Below are 22056 nucleotides of genomic sequence, written 5' to 3'. Positions count from 1 at the left end.
GCTTGAGAGACGTAAGTTAAATTATATTAACAGAATTAAGGCAAAATCCCAGATTTTGGCTTTCCTCAACAGTGCCCTTTTCTTCAGACCCTGCAACTACCATCTACTTTATATAAAACTGGAAAACTTCATTTGCTAATCTAGAAAACCCTCCAGCTAAGCCTGACTCACTGTGTGGTTAACAAGGAAAATTCCTTTAAGATGGCTTTTTATCTTGCTTAGTGTCGCTGGCATCAAGTGTAGTTATTTATATGTTTTCTATTGCTACTTGATTTATTTTAGAGACTGACACTTTTACAAGCTGACATCTCAGCATACAGATACTTTTTTTACTCTGCTGAATGCAGTCGATGCTACTTACTTGATGCCATGCCGAGCAAAACCTAGTTAAAGGTTTCTCTTTGTGCTGCAATCCATCACTCCTTTTACAGTTCTTCGTCTGGAAGAGTGTAAACTGCCTCCTAATTTTGGCATCTGCTACCTGCCTTTCTGGCTGCTCCCTGTTGCTTCCTGATATCACTCTGTCAGGTAGACACTTGAGGATTTCATTTCTACCCCAGGTGTGCAGCACATTCCAAAGTATTATAGTTCTTTTCAAAGTTCCTATTGAGATATTGTGATGAATGAGTGATTAATAGGAAATTAGGTACTGAACAAGAAAATTGATCTGCTACTATCAGTTGGTTATTCATTTATTCTACTGTTTGAACAACATTTATATGCCTATAATGCACCAGAGGATATAGAAAAGAAAAAATACAAAACACTTTCCTCAAAGAGATCTCAGTGTAGTGAACAATTGCATGATAAAACTCTGGAGTAGGTTAACTTGCCTTCAACTTTTCCATTCTTGTTGCTTTCTTTTCTTCCATGTCTTTGTTCTAGAGCCGTACAGAGTACCTTACACTAGGACCCCATTCTTCTGGCTTTTCCAATTTCCTCTCTAGCATCAAAATGTACCTATTCTATGATCCTTTCTCTTGGGCTTTGTTCTCTCCTTTGGGGATAACTGACTAACCTGATAAACAGCCCCACGCCTGTGTGTTGTCCATGCTGTACCCTTCCTGGTAAGAGATGCCACTTTTGGAGCTAGAGTTTTTCAGGTACCATGTGATAGACAGGCCAATACGTGCATGGTCAGGCAAGTTAAGAAAGTTTTTACTGTAAGAGAGAAAAGTATATCGGACTGAACAAAGACTGCTACAGTCCAGGCTGCATGCCTAAAGGAGGCTTGCAGCCCCGAGGAGGGGGGGTGAGGAGGGTTTTATAGGGGCTGTGCTGACAGAGTAGCATTGTTTGAACAGAAGATGTTGACTGCCTTCAAGCCAGTAGCTGTTTTGTGGTGTTTTCTGTTATTGCAAGTTTGGCTCTGTCTGCAGGTACAGGCCCACAGACATTTTGTTGTCTGTAAGTCAAGGTCTCAGAGACCTAACATTCAGAGACCTAACATTAAGTTAAGGTCTTTCACATTCGGAGACCTAACACCATGGACGTATGTGTGGATGTTTGTTAAGTCAGATATTGGTTTGGCTGCTTTATCAGAAACTGAAATAATGAATGCTTATTAAACAAAATTGTAAAGGCATTTCTTATGTGGAAGTTTGAGCTGGGAGCTAGCCGTTCGGAGGAGAAGGACAGCTTTATTCCATGAGGTAGTAAACGCCTAGATTGTTTCTCTCATGTTGTGCCACTGTTCTCTAGGGTGTGGACCTCATCTCCAAGGCAGGCTCACCACCGTCGTACCAGGGTCTTACCCCACAGGGAGTGGGAAAGAGGACGTGGAGGGTAAGCAGTTTCCTCGTAAGGGCATGACCTGGAAGTTGCACAAACCACTTTTGCTTAAATCTTATTGACCAGAAATAACTTTAAGGCCACATCAACTTTAATGGAATGCTAGAAAATGTCCCTAGCTGGGCCTAGCTAAAACCACAGAGGGGGTTTTGTTAAGGAAAAGAAGGGGAGAGTAGATATTAGCCAGAATTAGCTACCTCTGCCACAAAGTATGTCTTCTGATCTCATAAGAGTAGGACCATGTGGACTGTCTCAACCCCTAGGTGATTAAAGCGGAGAGAAGCAATGACCCTATATGCAAGACATCATTGCATGTGATGTGTACGTGGTTGAAAATGAATTATGTTTCAATTGGCTGTTGATACATTTGACTTCTATTTCTTTCCCCCAATGTTTTCTGTTTCCTGGACACTAAAGACATCTATTCCAACTGAAAATGGCACATTATATTTTTAAGGAGTGGTGTTGTTTTTTTTTAAGTGAACCTGAAATTTTTTACTATTCTCTCTATAACACTTGAATTTATCAAGTCTGTCTGGTTGAGCATTTCTGCTCAGGCTTGGAGAAGTTGTTTTTATACAAATGATGACTGCTTGCAACTCTGTTATAAATTCCATTTTGAACCAAAGTCTCTCTAGTATGTGTGTTTCCAGTCAGTCCAACAAACATGTGATGAGTACCTACTATGTGTCTGCTAGCAGATACTGTCTTTGTTTTTCAGCATCTCACCAGATTGGAGGTGAGACTGACAAATACATAAAACAACTTTAAATACAGGGTAGACTGTGAAAAGTGCCAGGCTAGAAATACAAGTAAAAGTGTTATAGGAGCACAGAAAGAGAAGGTAATTCTGAAGGTGAGGGTCAGGAGAGACTTCATGCAAGTTGTGAGATTTAAGCTGGAAAACTGGATGGCATTTCACTTGGTATGTATGGGGCAAAACTCTCCCGGCAAGTTTGCAGTTCTTACATACATTGATGTTGCTGAAACTTACAGAGTAAAAACCAGGGGAAGGAAGGAGAGGACTGTTGTTGTGAGACAAGATTGGAAATACTGATTTTTGGAGTTAAATCCTTGAGGTCTTTGCACACCAAAGAGGCTAAGAAAACTCTGAGAGCGATGTGTAGGATATCTTAGATGTCGTCTATGAGAGCAGAAGTGTGTGTGTCAGCGTTTAGGGGAGGTGGTGGCCTTGAGAGGGGGACTGGGTAAGAGGTAATATTATTGGTCTACATGAGAAGAACTAAAAATTTAGTAAACAAGGACTGGGGCATTAGCATGGAAGTGGAACAAAGACTGTGAGGCTTTGATAACAACTGGCTTTGAGGGTGAGAGAGACAAGTAGAAGAGGACTTGTCATTCTTTTTAAGACTGAACTGCTCAGGAGGTGACACTAAACACAAGTAAATATGTAAAGGTAATTGGGATTATCAATACCCACCACATTCCAAGTCTATTATGCAAAGGATACCCAAAGACCTTGCAAAACAAAGTGCAAGATGCCATTTGAACCTATACTTTCGAGTGGGCTGCCTGAAAATCTTCCTCCTTGTTGGCAGGGATCATGGCTGGTTGTTCCCCTCCAGATACTCAATATCTGGCAGGAGGCTAAAGAATACTAGCACAAAAGGCTCCAAAACATCCTTATGAAAGAAACATGTTAAACTTTGTTTAACCCAGTATTTCATTTGGCCCGAGACCCTTTTGACGAAGCTATCCTATAATTTCCTCACAGAGAATTCTCCGGAATACACTTTGAGAAACACTTTCTTAGGGTAATCCATATTTAAGGGCTAAAGGGATAATATCAACATCCTCAAGGGAGAAGGGAACTGGGTATATGTTTGTCTGTCTGTCTGTCTCTTTCTCTAACAGAACCACAGGATGTGAGGTCTTTGGAAGGAGTGTCCCTTGGCAAAGACAGAGCCACAAAGAAGGATGAATAGCTGACCTTTCTCTTCACCTGATCACAGGTTTTAAAAGACTCACCATCAATTTTAAAATGTGTCTTTAAAGCTCTAAATATGGCCTTAGGCCCTTACTCTTTAGACTCAAGTTGAAGATAAGGTCACATGCGTGTCCTGGAGGCAGTTTTGAGCACTTTAAAAGCTCCTTTTCGTTTTCAAATGTTTGTCAGTGCTCCCAGCACCATGGAAGGCCAAGAGAAATTTTAAGAATTCAACAGAAGTACAAAACAGGAATGGAGCCCAGGACTTAATGGTTTTTAATAGCTGGTACTGATTTTATTATAGGGGAAAAATTGCAACACACACACACACACACACACACACACACACACACAAACACACACAGTGCAGGATTTATATTTTATCTGGTGTATGGAGCTGCTTTGAGTGATGGGTAGTATATAGAGAAAGAACGTCAGTGCAACAAATACTCTCGGTGATAATTTATTTTTCTGTATGGAGGGTTTTTAAGAAGAAAAGCAATACTTTTTTATTTATTTATTTGCAGCATAGCCATTTAAAACATAGACTCGACTGAAAAAAAAAACACAAGGCATTTTCATAATCTCTGCTTTATATATGTCAGTCAATGTTATAATAACTATATTCCACAGGCACTGTTAAATAATTATCAAGCCTGGAGTGAGCCTTGGATGTTTCATGGTTACACTAAAGCACATGTTCTGTTACTGCTTATTTAATAACTCGTGGCCATGCTTGCCTCTTCTCAGAAAAGACTGTTATTTCATGAATGATTAAAGTGCTAGAAACCTAAGATTTACGACTCTCTTCCTCAAAATGCTCATGTGGCTCTTGTCTGATTAAAGGTACCTATCACTGAACATATTTCATTTACAGTGTAATTCTTGGGTTACCAAGGTAACATTCAGGTTAATCAGCTGCACCATACTTTGCCTAATTGAGGGAGAGCACTTCAGCTCCCACTTCAGTCCCTGAAAGATAACAATCTTTTTCTTTCATTTTTTTTTTTTTTTCAGTCTGACATTTGGAGGCTATTTCACATGCTCTTGACTTTGGAACCCTTTCCCTCTCTGGCTCTGACGCATGGTACTGTGCCCTTATATTGGCTGTGCTTGAATAACTGGCTTTTACAAAGGCCACTTTCTATTTGTTGTATGGAAAAAAGGATCACACTATTAGGTACTGTTCTCTGGCATAATAGTAAGATGGCTGAAGTTATAATTTTGTATATTAATAGCAACACGTTGAAATGTGTTTCCTATTTGCTTTTCTCTTCTTGGTTTCTGAGTGCCTGACCAGTTCAGTGACTATCAATGAGAAATTTTATTTGAAGCAGGGGATTGAGGAGATTTGGCTGAACTTCCTGAAACTTTATGGGTAAAGCTGTTTGGTGAAATTTCCAAGTGTCATTTTAACTCTCTCTTTCTTCTTACTTACTTCATCCTCCTTCTGAAAAAGTGCAAAAAGTTACCCCATCGGCCAGCTGCTGGTTGCTGCACTAAGGAGTCAGATACTTACTTGTTAGTGTTAACCAAAGTAAAAAATGGATAGCAAGGATAAGTGCTTTTGAACTGTTGAAAACAGCTTCCAACCTTGGACCATTGTTTGACACAGCCAGTCTATGAGATGAGACAAAAGCAAAGCCTTTAAAAATTACATTTGCCCATAATGCTGATATTAATTTAGATGAGTTTTGGCCTTGACTAAAGAGAATTTTAAGTAAAATTGGTTTTGATTAGAGAACTGAAAAATATCTCACTGTGTTGTGTTCTATAGAAGTTTATCGTTCTTTCATATCAATGAGTAAGATACTAGGCCTTTTACATTTAATATTTGCTACAAATATTTCCCTAGTTTGCTGTTTACTTTCCAATTTTAATTATTTTGAATGATTTAAAATGTATATGTAGTGAAATCAAACAGCTTTTACTTGGTAATTTCTTTCATTGTTTTTAAGCTTAGACTGTTCTCTCTAAAACTTTGATATTTTATATTACTTCTTCTATTTTTTGATAGATTAGTTTTTAAAAACAACTGAACTGTTTTTATTCACTTAGAATTTATGCAGATACATGGTACACGATAATGACTAACTGACTTCCTTTCTTAATGGGTAATAACATTGTTTATGGAGTTAGTGTTCCTCTCCTCTCTTGACTTGTAATGTTTTCCCCACCATATATCACATACTTATATGATTTATTTCTGAGCCACCTAGTCTGTTCCATTGACTTGTCAGTCTATTCTCATGCTATAATCATGCCTGTTTTAATTAGTATTAGTAATGGGTATTAATTAGTACCTAGTAGGGCTAGTATTCCAACAAGGAATGAGGATTCTTTTGTTCCAGTAGTTAGCAGGTGAGGTTCTTAATTATAATTTTATTATTAACTTATGAAATAGTATCATATAAATCTATATGCATTTAAACATGTAGGCTCAAGAAATATAACAAAAGCATATTGACTCATATGTAGACTAACTTTCTAACACATTTAAAGAGCTGTTTTTCTGTTGATTTCAAAATTTCTCAACAGGATATTCAATACATATTACATATCCACGCGATGAGACCTGGTTTTAGAGAATTTGCTCTGTTCTAAAAGCAATCTGCCATTAAACCGAGGCACAAAATAAAGTAGAGAAGAATAAAAATGTGAAAAGCTGTTATTTTATCCTCAAGTATTAATAAGGCAATTATGGGTATCCTTGAGCAGTAAGATTATTTCTCTTTCTGATCTCTCCTCCTTTCCTCTTTCCCTTTTTAAAAATACCTTTTAATTTATTTTCCCTTTTTAAAAATATCTTTTAATTTAATTTAATTATGAATAAAGCAGTTTTGGGTGATACCTTTCAGTTATTCAAGGAATAAATTTAACACCCTTCCAAAAATCATCGTGATTTTAGCAGTTATTATGAATTTGAGAATGTTGATCTCTTATTCTTCTTTTACCTAAGATCTGAATCTTTGTTTGAACTTAATAGCACCCTTGTGTATTTATTCTGTTTTACAAGTTACAGGAGACATAAACAATCTATTTCATTGTAAGAAGCATAATATACTCTGGATTGCTTACTCTGTTTACCGGAATTTAGCTATTTTCAAACGAGGAGTTTTAATCAGATGTAATCTATGCAAGTTTTTCATGTTCTAAGAATCAGCGTTTAATCTCTGTTCAGCTGAAATTTAGTTAGCGATGTTGACACCTCTGCATTTTAACGCTGGGATTTCTTTGTGGGACACAGTTCCTTTCAATCCCAAACTTAATATCCCGTCTCGGTCTCTAAGGGACAATAATTGAGTTTAGGCTAGTTTTAAATAGCAATAAGCACAGGGAACACAGATGGGTATTTCATTGATTAACACTAACCCTGGCCTAAGGCCCAGTGTCAGGCATTAGATTAGGACATTACGAAGAGAATGACAGAGTTTTGGTACTTTATTCCTCTCAATAACATTCTTTCACATATTAAGTTTATCCCCCGCTAGGTAGCTACTTTATCATGCAGAAGGCTTTAATCCACTGATGTGACTCTCTCTGCTCTCACTTTGATGCAGCCTCTGTTTACAAGAGTAATGCGGCCTGTGTAAGACAAAGTACTCTGGACAGGGACAAGTGAATAAGGCTTTTAGATGCACAGTGATCTGACCTAAAAACAAAACAAAATAAAATAAAATCCACACTGCACGCACACACACACACACACACACACACACACAAACAGGCACACATGCACAAACGAACACCAACAAAACTGTGGCTATTTTGGAAATGCAATTACTCGTATGATGCTTGCATCCTGAAGAATCAGACATTAGGATTTCATCAAGAAGACCCTATGTTACTGATCTCCTTGTTTGGCACTTTATCTTTTCTTCACCTTTGACCTTCCTTTCAGGCTCTCTTCAAGGCGTCTTGAACGTAAGCTCTTGTGGTGTTCTTTTAGAAGCAGGATTGCTACCATCCCCTCTGGTGAATTGAAGCAGCTGCCGGAATCAGTGACAAGGTTGGGTCCAGACTTGGTATCCTGGCTGGGAAAGAGATTATGGGTCAGTCCCCAGTGCTAGGATACAAAAGATTCAAGCAGTTCAGGATTTTTTGGATATCCGAAAAAGATTTCATGAAATTTGTAAAGATCTAACAGTGCATTGCAGATTTCATGTGGTCTAAACAGCTTATACTAAGTCAAACTCTTGGTAGTCAGTAAATGGTGTTTTCACAGCTATGCACTTTTCCCAAGATTGAACTGCACGGGAATAGTTTAATCCCACTAAATTGTGTGGTTGCTGGATGAAGCAGGTGGTTTTTTACATTTAGCTTCTTTAGCTGTTAAAAGGTATCCTAACTTTAGAGGTTCTCCTGTCTTGTACTGTGAATATTTACATGCTTACTCTAGTAAATTTATATGTTCAGGTAATGCCATTTTTATTCTTCAGAAAACCGGCAAGTTATAAGGTTAGATACTGTAGAAAGTCTGATATATATTTTACTAAAAGGAACAAACAGTACATTAAAAAGACTTTTATTTTGTCCTGCGTCATCATCTCATCTTTCACCAAAATCTTAAGAGAAAATCTTTGAGATTTACTTATGGTTGAGAGTTTTTTAAAAAATTACAATATTCTTGTCTAATGTAATTATGAAAGATGACATGTGGTAAGTACATGTCGAATTTGTAAATTTCTGATTATCCAAAATAAAATATACCAAAATCGTCAGCATTTTGAAGGGAGAGAATTCAATGTATTCCTCAAAGCCTTTCTCTTTATCTTCTTTCACGTACTTTTCCTCTAAAAACTTTTAATAGGAGTCCACAATATTATTGTTTGGCATTGTATGGTGAACCTTGTTTGTCATAGATAGTAATAAATAAACAAAAAGCAAAAAGTCTCATTTTTAAAAAACAGAACATTTGGAGTAACATACATATCCACATGAGAGACTGTTGGAATGGCCAAAGAGCACGTTGTCTGGCATTGACCATCACTGTGGTCAAGGTCACACGGTTTACCCAGTGCCCTCACAGTACATCACTGCTGTCCTAAATCAGCTTCTTTCAGTGAAGCAGGACTAACTTAGGGGAATGTATTTTTAGCTCTTCCAAACAGGTAATACGTTTTGGAAGCAAGCAGTGCTGGTTCATACTTCTTTTTCCCCAATTAATTGGAGCCCTGCTAACTCATTTGTTTGGATAAATTCAACAAATATCCACTGAGAACACAGCATTACCAAAAAGTATATGCTACACATATGGAGTGCCAACTCTGGAGCTTTCCACCAACAATGTTCTAGGCTAGGACACTCATCAAATCAGAGAATTACAAAGCTGTAAGAGATATTAAAGATCCTCTGGTTTTGCAGTTCCCAGATTTTCATCCACTGCGACCTCTTTTACTGTTTTATATCTAAGGTAGCCACATTTTGAAAGATATGAAATACTTTAGCAGTGAGTTTGGTTTCCATTAGGCTAAAAAAAAAACTAAAAAAAACCTGCAAATAATTTCAGGAATAGTAATTTATTTGGGCACAATTCCTGGAGATTTTTGTGACCCCAATTTGGAAATCTATGATCTCATGTGACCTTATAATATCAGTGAAGGATTTGAACTTACCTGACTCCATCTCCTTCCGCCCTTGCCAGATTATAGAGTTAGTTTGAAGCAGAAAGAAACCGAGTTCTGGCTGGAGTTGAATTGTCTAGTAAGTTTAATCAAAGTTTTTCAGAGAAGAGGTTAAAAGTGTGGCAATAGTTCTTCACCTCTAGATGAGTAGAATCCATCTGAAGGAAATGTGTTTTTATATACATTTCATCTCTCCTTTTAGATGTTGTTGGGAACCTCTTAATGACTAAATTCTCACACAATCACAACAAACAAAAGCATTATGTGCTACAGCCTCTTTGACACTTTCACATGACTTTCATCATAATGAAGATTGGCTTTTATGATATTCATATGAGTTTGACCTGAGCCAACAAAAGCCAGAGAAATCTATTAGAAAGGAAAATTCAGCCTTAAATCTCGTGTTCTCATGGGGACAGGCTATAGCCTCTGGGCAGCTAGGAGCTGGTATGTGGCTCATCTCTGACACAATTATGAAATAAAATTAGGTGGATGCTGAAGCTCAATCCTTCAAAAAAGAAAAAACAAAAATGTTCCTTTGGTCCATTCAAGTTACCTCCTAAGCTGGAGCTTTCATGCCGTTTAAGTCCTGAATGAAAGCTACTTATAATGAGGCAAAAATCTGATATGGAAAATGAAGCAGTTGGTCCGAATTCCTAGGTTAGATTTGTTTTTGCTTTTTAAGTCATAATTTGCTCATCGTGTGCTGGTGGATTTGGTCCTTTGCATTCTCTGGTAGTCAAGGAAAAGTTAGCTCAAGTTTTGCTCCCTCTGCCATTAACAGATGGCACGCAGATCTAAGCATAAGCTGTAGCTCCCCGGCCACAGGCAAAGGGTGAGGGCCGCTCCCCTGTGGACACCCTCAAAAGGCCCTAAGCTTGAGCAGCGCGAATGAAAAGGTCTAGTGCTGGTGTTAATTACGCAGAAACCACACAGAAAGTGCTGGCTGTTACTGAGTTGAGAGGTTGGGCATCTCTTCTTCCCCAGATAAAAGGCTTGATATGAAAACATTTTGCAGAGGACAATGAAGTGAAGATTAGCATAATCTTCTGCAGTATCCTCAGTAAGCTATCCATGAGTGAGTTGCTTTTTTCTCATTCCTTCGGCTCTAATGTCTGGATTTAAGGAATGGTATTGTTAAAAGACGGCTTTGTCCTTGGAGCCTGACAGTTGTGTTTTTCCCGCCTTCATGTGATCATCTCAGTTGCTAGTCTCTTGCTCTTTGGGTAGGCAGACAATGGAAGGAAAAATGGAGTGTCAGTTCATTGACAGAACCTCTCTGTGCTGTGTTATTCTTAAGCCAAACTCTTCAGGGTTCTCTCTCTCTCTCTCTCTCTCTCTCTCTCTCTCTCTCTCATACCCTCTGTCTGTCTCTCTCTTTAAAATATTCTCTCACCCATGCTCCCTGTTTGAATAGGGAAAATTCCATTTAATGTCATTCTGAGGAAAATGTAGAGCAAGGAACACTGAACTTTAGTGCTTTAGGCAGCTTTAAATTTAAAAAAATAGATAAATAAATTGTGTGTTTTCTGTGTCCTTGAATCAGAACATTAAAATGCCACTCACATTTTATATCAAAATGCGGGTAGGTGTTAAAATGGTTATTCAGATGTATGCACCTAAAAAGACTTGAGTGTTAAGATTTTTCAGGTGGAGAATTTAACCGCTTGCACAATGCAGCTTCATGCGGGTCTCTCAGGGGCTGATCCGGTGGCTAATGCACTAGTTTGTTGTCCACTTTGATCCCGGCTGCCCTGTTTTAAGTCTTGCTATGACTGGTTAAGCTACTGCTCTGTAACCCCGGGGATAACTTGAGGGTTCTGAAAGTCACGAGGCACGGTCCCCAAGATCAAAATATAAAAATAGGTCTGGGGTCAGGGAAGTGGACAGGCCCCGGAAGCTCTTCACTTTTACAGCTGGAGACTGTCTCTTATGTATTTAGAATTCGTCATTAGGATTCTAACAAAGAAGTGCAGTATGGGGTTGCTGCAGGGCAGACTCTTTGAATCTTATTCCTGATAAAAATAAAAAAAAAAAGCAACCCAACTTCTGGCTGCCGACAGGAGACAAGGCGAGTACAAGGAACGCATTAAAAAGCAGCTTAAGTCTATGGATGGCTGAAGAAGGGTTAGAATGGCTGAGTTTTGAGTTTGGCTGTAAACTCCAGAGTTTATTTATTATACCTGATGAATTTGGGGAGTCACTGGTGGTTTGTAAAGGCCTGGAGAGCCCATTAGTATGGATATTTTAAAAGCTTGTGTCAGACAATTTGTTGACCTTTCCAAAGTCCCACTGAGGCCAGTTTTGACATGGATTCCATTCTGGAGCTAGACTGCCTACCTGTTGAACTGCCCAGGTCACACAAAAACTCGGTGTTTAACCCATCAGACTTGGCTGATTTTCTTTCCTTATGTGAATCAATGCGAATAGATCTGATTTCCTTTCATTGAGATAGCTCGTTCCACTTCAGTCTGTAATCGAAACCCAGATCAGTCACTTGAGGCAGCCAAGTGGGCTTGAATTGGTCATCTGAGGTCACCATGTTGCTATGGTATGACATCGAAGAAGAAAGGGACCTTCCATGTCACCTGATAGTTATTATATCTTGATACCAAAGTATGACTTGCAGCTAAAGGCCAAACCAACTCACTCCATGATGAGATTCTGTGACTTCCTGTGGTTGAGTGGAAGGAGGCTGACACACCCGTGAGTTCCAGCTCTGCTTCTCAGCTGCTTGGTGTATGACCTTCTTTGAGCATTGTTCTACTATCTGTGCAAAGGTCATCTCAGTGACAGTTCCACAGTTCTTTTCAGAAGTTTAAAGGAGAGCATGTGTTTTAGAACAATTTGTAAACTGTAAATCCCTATACCTACGAAAGGTGTCATTATGATACTTTTAGAAAGTTTCCCATTAACCATTGATGCATTCCACGTACATTTATTGGATGCCAACTATGTAACAGACTGTCTGGACCTAGGGAGACCAGTAAAGACCAATAAAACACAGTTTCTGTTTTTAAGGAAATAAAAAACTAGCAGGAAGCAGGCGAAAAAACTATTTTTTGCACCAAGGTCTACTATAAATTTAAGAAACTCGGTCACTTCTAACAAGTATTAGTTGAGAACTTATAATGTATGTGGCACTGTGCTGAGTATTTTGGTGGTGGTGAGGAATTGCTGAGAAGTATGATGTGATCACAGGTACCTCATAGTCAATTTGGGGAGGAAGGACATATGCACATGAGCTTGCCTACCTACTAATACAAGGCAGTAAAAGGTAAGTGCCACGTAAACAAAGTGCAGAATAAATTCATGGGAGATAGCCATAATTCCCAGAGAAGATGGGATTTGAGTTGTCTAAGTATGAGAACCCTTTGAACCCTCATAAAGCCTGATTTTACCTCCTTAAGGCACTACTTCTGTCTACTATGTATTTGTTATGATTAATATTATTATTACTGTTCCTAGTAAGCTCCCTGAGAGCAGGTTCTCATCTATTCATTTTCTTATTTTCCATGATATTCCAGTATATGCCTTGCACAGAGTGGGAACTTAATATTTGTTCAATGAATGATTATAGGTTAGAGGGGTGATTTAATAGTGTGTAGACAGGGATACTGGAGACTTTATTTCCATTTGTGTACCCTCAAATCATTATTCTGGTTCACCTCTGTATCTTTCATATATCCAGCAGCTTTGAATAAGTACATGAATTTTGAATGAACACACCTGGAACATCCTTCTCTTCACGGCCTAACCAGATGCCGTGCCCACACCATTTTTACATCTTTTGAAATCCCACTTCCTCAGTGAGATCTTTGTCTCTGGATCAGTAAAGTGCTCACATCCCTCTCTCACTTCCCTGTCTTCTCCTCATAAAAAGCACAAAAGGGATCTAGTCTTGCTGCCTTTATCCATTTCTCAAAAAATTTTTTTCCCAAGGTTATTGTCTCTGATCTCAATAGCAATAATCCACCCTTTGTCCATCTCTAAAATACTCTGCGCATTGATTTACCTTACTTTGTGTAGTGAGCTAATGTCTCCATCTTGGAGCCCTCTGTACGATGCACTGACTCATGAAGTCAAAAATCCACCTATAACTTTTGACTCCCCCAAAACTTAACTACAATCACCCCTTTGCAACCAACTATGGGTTCAACCAATTGTGGATCAAAAACAATATTTTTGATCAAAAACAATATTTTCCATCTGAGGTTGGGAATCTGTGGTTGGGAATGTGTAAATACTGTTTCCCTATCCCTGGTTGCTTGAATCTGTGGAAACAAAACCTAAGGTTGGGAAGGGCCGATTGTGTTCATTGACAAAAACCTGTGTATAAGTGGAACCGTACAATTCAAACCTGTGTTATTCAAGGGTCAGCTGTGTCTAGCACAATTGCTTCCCTGTCTAGTCTGATAACTGTATCAAGCTGGGAGGGAGTCCCCAGAAGATACTCTGAAATCCCAGGCCTGGCTTCAGAGACTTACTGCAGGCTAAGTGGAAAACAGCCCTGAGTTCCACATAGTACGGAGGGATGTTTGGTTGAGAAAGAAAGGTAGAGTTAAGCACCAGGTAAAGGAGAAGGGAAAAGAAATAATGCTGCAGAAAGAGGGTTTAGAACAAGCACTGAGAGGGCACTTAGACACAAGACTCTCCATAGACCCATCATTGACGCAGGTAACTAAGACTGTAGAGTGGTTTCATTGTCACTGTAGGACTATTGCTCTTGGACTACAAGCAGTGGGGACTAGCCCACAGGAATTCTGGATATTATTAAAAGGAAATGAAAACAACACCCTGGAATAGTTGATAAGCAATTGCTATTTTTCTAGTTTGGATAGTGTGGAAATCGGGCTTTTGGGAACTGCTCAGAGATGGTATAAAACCATGTACGTCGTCAGCTGTACCTTTGCCACACATGGTCCCTTGGGGTTAAATTTGTCACACAAAATGTGGATGAGCTTATTAATTTGATTGGAATAAGGGAAACTAAAGTAAATTAATGGCGGTGATATTGTGTGGTTCTTTGACTTTTAATGAAGAACCGAAACAATATGCTAACTTTTAAAAGACTTACAGGGTTAGGAGATGAATTGGATGAGTGATTAGTTCAAAATACTAATCTCTGTGGGCAGAAGTTGACCCTCCATTTTTGTACCCCTAGCATGGCCCACAGGAGCAGCACGAAGAAGGTACCCAATGAATACTCAATGATTTACATTAAATTTGTCCACCTTAATGTTAACAGAAAAATACCCAGAGCAAAAATGGGTCATTGACACTGTGGGACTGTCACTCTTGGACTACAGGCAATGGGGACTGGCCCAAAGGAATTATGGGTATTATTCAAAGGAAGTGTAAGTCAGCAGGATCAAAACAATACCCTAAAATAGTTGATAAGCAATTGCTACTCATCTAGTTTTGGTAGTGACCCATCAGACCCAAAGTGACTTCTTTGGAGGAATTTATTAGCATTTGAATAATTTGGAGCTTTTGACCAGTGAGGGTGGAAGAGGTCTTGAAAGCATGATGTGATGGAAGGCTCCCCCGTCCCATTGTTTGAAATTCTCACTGTTAAATGCATTGCTTTGAGTTAGGGCATACATTTTAGAAAGTTTTTGTTAAAATGTACCTGTGGTTACCTGGGATGCAAAACGAATTAACTTGTGAATACCCTGCACATAAAAATGCATTAGCATTTTTCAGATTAAGTAGCTCAGAACAATTCCTTGATCAAGCAGGACCCAGAACAGATAGGATTTGATTGAAGGAAAGGAGAGGGGACACTTGTGGTACTATCTACCTTGAAAGCCACTGCACTAGGCCACCAGGATACTGAACTAGACGGCACAAGGCACAAGTCGTAGGCTTCAGAGGCTACATAGCTTAGATTCTGTTTTCTCTTTTTGAGGCTGCACAATTGGGATGTTGGTCTTGTAACACAAATTCTAAGAACCTAACAGAGTTGTCCTTGAACATACTCCACCACTTTTGACCTCGTTTGTGTTAAATTCAATAGTTTTGACTTTTCCGATGGAATAAGGGTGGATGAGTTAGAGCAGTGGTCAGCCAACACCATTACAGTCAGTTTTATTGTGTCTTGTTCTCTGTGACCATATGTCTTGTTGTTTTGGTGAAATACCATGGAAAAAAAGCTGTTATAACACCTATTACAATATTTCCAGAGTGACCCAGCAGGAGAAAAAGCCTTGAGGAAAGAGGGAGTGGAATGTAGAGACAAAATCGCTGGGTCTAAGGAGCACTGTGGAAAAATGAGGAGAACAGGAGCTAAATGTAGCAAGTATGTGAAAATCATAGCTCCTCTGCTGGATTTTGGATTACCCACCCTTGATGGATTATCAACATTTAGTGGTCCATCAACTTATGTGAGCAGGCAGCAGGGGAGGATATGGTTTGAACCTGACACATGAACAGCTGAAAACATACACTCACTGAAGAATGAAAGAATTCTGAATAGTCACTATAATGCCTGAAAGCTGAAAGTTTATGTATTTTGCCAGTTTCCCCTACTCCTGAGAGCTCATGGACTCTTTTTTTATTGAGATATAATTGACATATAACATTATATTAGTTTCAGATGTACAATATAATGATTCGATATATGTATATATTGCAAAATGATCACCGCAGTAAGTCCAGTTAACAGCCCTCACCACGCATTGTTACAAATTTTTCTAAAGGACTCTTGTAACATAATTGAAAATGTACACTTTCTCTGCCACAGGTTGCTTTCACTCTGGAGGAGCAGAGGTAGGAGTCATGTGAGCAAGTATTTATGGAACACCTCTCCAGCTCTGTAGCTGTCTCAGTACTCTCAAATTAAGGTGGTGTATTATCAGGGAAAGAGCAACAAATAGGGAGGGAGCTGGAGATTGGCCCTGATTCCTAGCTCTCCACTTAGTAGATACTGTTGTGTAAATGATGTCTTCAGCCTTGATTTCTTCATCTGTGATAGTTCTACACGTCGTCATAGTATATCTACCTCAGGGAGCCATAATGAAGATAAAGTGAGATAGCATGCATGAAAGTACCGAAATATTATGCAACTCTATTTTATTGTATTTGTAGGACTGATGTGCATGAAAAAGAAACTAATACTTTTTATACAGTGTGTATAATTAAATAGTTAATGTCGTTGTAAGTGCAGAAGGAGGTCAGAATAGGGAGAAGTTGGTATGGATTGCAGCAGCTGGGGAAGTTTTGGATTTTATCTCCATTGTGCTTCCTGCATGTTTTCATTCCTCATCTTTCTGAATGTCTCCGTACCCTTGAACAAAGCAGATGTAGTTAGCACTGGCTGCCTTTGTTCCCTGACAGTAGTCAAAGCTTCAATTAGGCTGGTATCTATTGCAAGTTGACATACCCATTTCTTTTACGTATTTGTACAGACACAGAAGCAAGTCTGTATTTGGGTTGTGTTTTGGCAGGGTTTGAAGTCACGTTCAAAGATCTAAAAGAATCGAGTGACTGAGGACACAGACTAGAATTCTAACCTTCAGTTTATGTGCAAAATCAAAAACATGCAAAGTTTGTGGTATCTGAGCTTCATCTGATCGTTCGTACATGAAAGTATAAAAAGAAGGCCCAGATATAGGAGTCTTGTCAGTTTGAATGTTAGTTAAATAAGTACATAAGATAAACAGTTCATGGAAGGTTATGCAGCTGAATTTTCAATCAGAATGCACACGAGACTACTGCAGTACCATCTCCTGATAATCAGAGCCCGTTGGGTTTGTTGCTTATCCTACTTATGTAGACAAGGTTGTAAGTTTTAATATGCCCACATTTTCCTCTCTCTGAAACTTTGTTAGATCTGCCAACTCAAACTCCACTTTGCCTGCCTAACATTGTTTAGGAAGTGGTTAAGAACACCTACGCTCAGCCACCCCTCTGCTCCTTTGATACTAATATTATTTCTGTGACAGTTTTTTCCTCGAGTGCTGGAATTGGTGGAACTTCATGGACACCTCTTGTCTCTTAGGGAGAAAAGGAATTTCATGCTGAAGTGAAGGTTCCTGGTAGTCGTGGAGTAGGAAAGGAAGCCAGACTCTGGGGTGTTTATGCGCTAAATGTGGGGAATCCTGAGAATTGTCCCAAATAGCAGATCATGCACCTCTCTTGTGTTCTCCGTAATAAGGACAGGGATCAGGACTACAACAGTGTACTTATCTCCTCTGATTTCTAGACAGTACGTCCTCTGCAAATATTGGTAGAGTGGTACCATATGTGTGCTGGGTAAAAAAAATAGCTTGAGACTCAAACAGAACTGAGTTTGAATTCAGTTTTTTTCACTTGTTTGTTGCATGACCTTGGGAAAGCTATTTTACCTCTATGAATTTATCATTTTCATTTAAAAAAAAGAAGTACCATTTATGCTGTTGTGAGAATTAAGTAGTGTGGTGTTGGTAAAGAGCTTTGAGGAGTCACTGCTTGTCACAATCAGCACTCCATAAATGGCAACTTATCACCATCATCTTCACCATCATAATCATGAATAATGGAAAATTCCAGCTGACTGTATCGTCTCATTCTTAATTTGAGCATTTCACTGTTGCCCAGCTAATGTTATCCTCAGGAACACCATTTTCTAGGAATGAATCTGTGCTGATTTCAGAGGACAAGGGCTGAGGTCTATGCGTCTGAAGCTCCTGTCTCTGTAGCTCTGACAGCTGCCTGTCTGTGGTTAAAGCCTCTTCCCTACCTCTGGCCTTTTCCACTCTTTATCTTTGTTCTTACTTTTGTTAACCTATTTCCATCTATCTTTTTCACCCTTCCCTCTTCACTTAGGTGCTCTATTAACTCAGATAGAATTACAAGAAAAGGCATACAAAATCAAATAAGATAACCCCGCCCCCCTAAAAAAAAACAAACCCATGATGAAATAACCATATCAAAGCAAAACTTTCCTAAACACCAAAATTTTAATGAAAAGATCACATAAATTATTTGTTTTTCTTGCCGTGTTGTTCTCTCATGTCTTTGATATTACAAAGTGAACGTCTGCTTCAAAAATTTCTGTACTGTGTGATGTCCTAAATATGCATAATAATTGTTATTATTATACACATCCATGTACACACTCATAAGCATACATAAAAACAATGATGAAAGGAAAGCACAATAAGGACCTGTAGTTAAAAGAATAGAAAAGGGTGAGTTGAATTACACCTAATTGTGGAATCCCAATTGTTGAATTCATTTCTAATCCTTCCCCAACTGTGAAGGGATTGCCCATTTCCTAGGCATGTGTAGAAACCAACAAATTGATACCTAAGCATGGTATTCTTTAGATAATGAGATTTTAAAGAGTTTCAATAAATATCAGCAATAAATGAGAGATTTGGGCTACAAATATTAGACTCAAATATTGTAGAATATAAAATTAGCAAAATACCTTAAAGATGAAAGCTTTGCCTACCACAGGGTTGCAAAGATTTGTTCCTATCTTTTCTTCAAGAAGTTTTAGTTTTAACTCATATTTAGGTCTGTAATCTATTTTAAATTAATTTTTGTGTATGATGTGAGCTAAAGGTCTAAGTCCTTCTCGCTTCATTCTCCACCTCCTTCTTCAAAAAGATGTAAGTTCTTTTTTTTTTTTTTTTTTTTTTTTTGCATATGGATATCCAGTGGCTCCAGCACTATTTGTTGAAAAGACTATTTCTTCCCCCAGTGAATTGCCTTGACATCTTTATAGAAAGTCAGTTGACCATAGATGTGAAAGTCTATTTCTGGACTCTGTTCCCTTCTACTAATCTATATGTCTATCATTATCCCAATACCACACCGTCTTGATTACTGTAACTTTATAATAAGTTTGAAATCTTTATAATAAGTTTGAAATAATTCCCCTAACTTTGTTCTGCTTTTTCAGTTATTTTGTCTGATTTTGGTTCTTTGCATTTCTATCTAAATTAAGCTGGTCAATTTCTAAAAAAAAAATTCCTACTGGGATTTTGATTGGGAACATAGTATATTTAAAGATCAATTTGGGAAGATTTTCATCTTACTGATATTGATTCTTACAATCCATGAAAATGATATGTCATGTTAATTTATTTAGATATTTAATCGTTTTTGCAATATTGTTTAGTTTTCAGAAATTTCACTTGTTTTGTTAAATATGTTCATGAATATATTATTCTTTTTGATGCTATTGTGGATGGAATTGTTTTCTTAAGTTTCTTTAAAAATTATTAATTTCTATTATGTAAAATACAATTGTTTTTTGTATGTTGTTTTTGTATCCTGTGACCTTGCAAAGCTTGCTTATTATTTCCAGTAGGTTTTTAAATATAGTACGTTAGGGTTTTTTATATAAAATCATGTCATTCACAAAAAAAGACAGTTTTACTTCTTCTATTCCAATCTGAGACCTTTAATTTCTTTTCCGTGCCTAATTGCACCTCTTGTACAATGTTAAATAAAAGTGATGAGAGTAAACATTTTTGTCTTGTTTCTTATGTTAGGGGGAAAGCGTTCAGTCTGTCACCATTAGGTGTGATTTAACTGTAGGTTTTTTTTATGGATGCCTTTTATTGGGTTGTGGAAGCATCCTTCTATTCTAGTTTGTTGAGAGGTTTTTTTGTTGTTTTTTTTTTGCTTTTGAATCATGAATAAGTGTTGAATTTTTAAGTGCTTGTTCTGTGTCCATTCAAATAATCATACTTTTTTGTTGTTGTTCTTTATTCTATTAATATGGTGTGTTCCATTAATTAATGTTTGGATCTTAAGCCAATCCTTTCTTAGATAAATCCTACTTGGTCATGGTGTGTAATCTATTTTATGTGTTGCTGGATTTGGTGTACTAATATTTTTTGAACAAATTTTGTATGTATAGTCATGAAGGTTATTGGTCTGTAGTTTACTTTTCTTGCGATGTCTTTGTCTGGCTTTGGTATCAGGGTAATACTGGCCTCATAAAATGATTTTGAGAAGTGTTTCCTCTGTTTTCTGAAAGGATTGATATTATTTCTTCTTCAAATGTTTTCAGAAATTAATCTGGAATTGTGTGTGTGTGTGTGTGTGTGTGTGTGTGTGTGAAGAAACTTAAATTTCTTATTCGTGTTCTTTACTTGATATGTGTTGATTCAGATATTCTGTTTCTTCTTTTCCCCCCTCAGCTTTATTGAAGTATAACTGATAAACGACGATTGTTTAAGTTCAAGGTGTATAATGTGAAGGCTTGATATACTTATACACTGTGAAAGGATTACTATAATCAAGTGAATTAAAACATCCATCAGCTCACATAGCTACTATTTTTTTTTTTTTTCTGAGTGGTGAGAACACTTAAGATTTGCCCTCTGAGCAATTAATTTCTTCTTGGGACAGTTTTGATAAGTTGCATTTTTCTAGGAATTTCTCTGTTTCATCTAGTGTTTCTAATTTATTGGCATATAGTTGTTCTCCTAACATCCTGTTTCATTTCTGTCGTATCTGTACCGATTTCCCACAGCTCTATCAAAACTTTGCTTTTGCATAGTTAGAAACATCCACTAAGAAGAAAATTCTAATCTTTAAAGAATTGATATTGGACTCATTTTAGTTGGGTTAGATCTTGTCATTACCAGGTGGTTAAGTTGTTCTTGCTAATCAGGGAGGAAAAGGCTTTTGAGCAAAAGTCAACTTAGGAAAAAGGCTGCTCTCCAAACCAAAATTCAGACTGAAGAATTTAAAGGCTCTGCAGTAAGAGCAGGAAAGGTAAATGGAAAGAACTTGGTTATGCCTGACAGTATTATACATCGGGAAAGAGCATTTTTCTAAAGCTTAGTTTCAAATTTCAATCCTCAATTGACTTGAGGAAGCCTTCTGTATCCTTGCCTTGAATGCCGTAGTTATGAGAAATACAAGCATGACTTTCACCCGTGTCATGTTTTTCTTTCATGAGCTCTATGGAAAAAACAAGTTTTGTGAAATTTTGTTACATTGATGTATACGTGAAAAATTGCATCACGGATTTGTTTCTCCTACTATAACTTAAATATAATGTAAAATAAGAAAGATAGTGTTGCTGCCTTTCAAGGGATCCTGGCTACAAGGTCACTTCATCAGATTTAGGGTTTGTCGGAGACTATGAGGAGAAGCACAGAACAGGATAGACGTAAGCCCCCCGGTTTCCTTACCTCCAATCTTAGCATGACTACAAGAGTTTCTAAAATGCCAGGTACAATCATGTTATTCTCTTACTTTCAAGTCCTCAGGGTACTGCCTCACCTAATCCATAGCACAGCTTACAGCCTGGCCTCAGTTGCGTTTTCTTTCACTACTAATCCCTACATTCCCCCTCCAGTCCAGACACAGGAAACTTGCTGGTCTACTCTCACTTCTTGATTCATTCTGTCAAAAAACACATATTAAACAATTATACAAAACCTTTTGCTAAGCACTGGAATACAGATGAGCTCCTAGTTTAGTGGTAGGGCTAGAGAAGTTGTTGAACAGGCAAGCAGTCAGGAGCAGTCGCGATGAATGCTGCTGCTGGTTTGACTTGCTTACTTCCCTAGATTCATATGGTAAGGAGCTGACAAGCCCAGATGGATTTCGACATTTTATTACTTAGACAGACAGCCAAAGCAAGAACAGCATGGTCTTCTGTTTGAGTGGCTATCATCTAGAAGACAAGGGACAACAGATGCTGACAAGAATGTGGTGAAAAAAGAACCTGTATCCACT

The sequence above is a fragment of the Rhinolophus sinicus genome, linkage group LG06 (genome assembly GCF_036562045.2).
Source record: "Rhinolophus sinicus isolate RSC01 linkage group LG06, ASM3656204v1, whole genome shotgun sequence".
NCBI lineage: Eukaryota > Metazoa > Chordata > Mammalia > Chiroptera > Rhinolophidae > Rhinolophus > Rhinolophus sinicus.
This window is presented reverse-complemented; position numbering follows the sequence as displayed.